The following is a 1,030-nucleotide window of genomic DNA, read 5'->3' on the forward strand; positions in this document are numbered from 1 at the left end:
TTGTTTTGTCTGTTCTGGGTCACTAGCAATCCCATACAATTTCAGAATCAACTTGTCAATTTCTACAAGTAAGTAAGCAGTGATTTTGATAAAGGTTTCATTGAAGCTATATATCAGTTAAGAGTATTGCCGTCTTAATAATGCTAAATTTTCCAACATATGAAAATGTTTTTAATAATTGATTTTTAATTTATTTTGGCAATGTTTTATACTTTATTCAGAGTATGGGTTTTGCACGTCTTTTGTTAAATATTTTTCTATACATTTTATTCTTTTTGATACTATTGCAAATGAAATTGCTTTCTTCATTTTGTTTTTGGAGTTTTCATTACAAGTATTTAGAAATACAGTTCATTTTTATATATTCATCTTGTATACTGAAACCTTGCTGAACTCACTTATTAGTTCTAGTATTTTTTATTGGTTGCTTAATTTTTTCTTGTATACATCATTATGATATCTACAAATAATTATAGTTTAATTTCTTTCTTTCCAATCTGCATACATTTTATTTATTTTTCTTGTGTAATTTCCCAAGCTAGACTCTTCAGGAAAATGTTGATTGAAGTGGTAAGAGAAAACGTCTTTGTCTGATTCCTGATTTTCATGGGAAAGCGTCACCATTAAATTCAGTGTTAGTGTCGGTTTTTGTAGATGCCCTTCACCTGGTTGAAGATGTTCCCTTTTATTCTTAGTTTGTTGAGGGTTTTTTTAATCAAAAAATATGGAATGTTTCACAAATTTACATGTAATCTTTGTCCATGGTCCATACTAATCTCCTTGGTATTTTTCCAATTTTAGTATATGCTGCCAAAATGAGTACAATGTAACATGGTTTTAATTTCTTTATATTTTAAAGCTTATTTTATTGTATTAATGATTTCCTTTTTACTCTTTCATGTCTTCCTTCAGTTAGTATAAACTCATTTACAGCAGAACTCAAATCACTGCAGTCATTATTAAATCTCTAGTTGCTAGCTCTATGACTTCACATTTTATGTGTTCAATCAATAGTTACTGATATCAGTGA

General features: G+C 28.4%; 1 non-coding gene across 1 annotated transcript; it reads right to left on the reverse strand.

The window, feature by feature from the left end:
* Positions 1 to 718: 718 nt before the first annotated feature.
* On the reverse strand, positions 719 to 821 carry LOC119621090 (U6 spliceosomal RNA). Its single transcript, XR_005237613.1, has one exon. It is a non-coding gene; the product is annotated as a U6 spliceosomal RNA (small nuclear RNA).
* Between the last annotated feature and the right edge of the window lie 209 nt (positions 822 to 1,030).

Source organism: Chlorocebus sabaeus, chromosome 7 (genome assembly GCF_047675955.1).
Source record: "Chlorocebus sabaeus isolate Y175 chromosome 7, mChlSab1.0.hap1, whole genome shotgun sequence".
NCBI classification, from domain to species: Eukaryota; Metazoa; Chordata; class Mammalia; order Primates; family Cercopithecidae; genus Chlorocebus; species Chlorocebus sabaeus.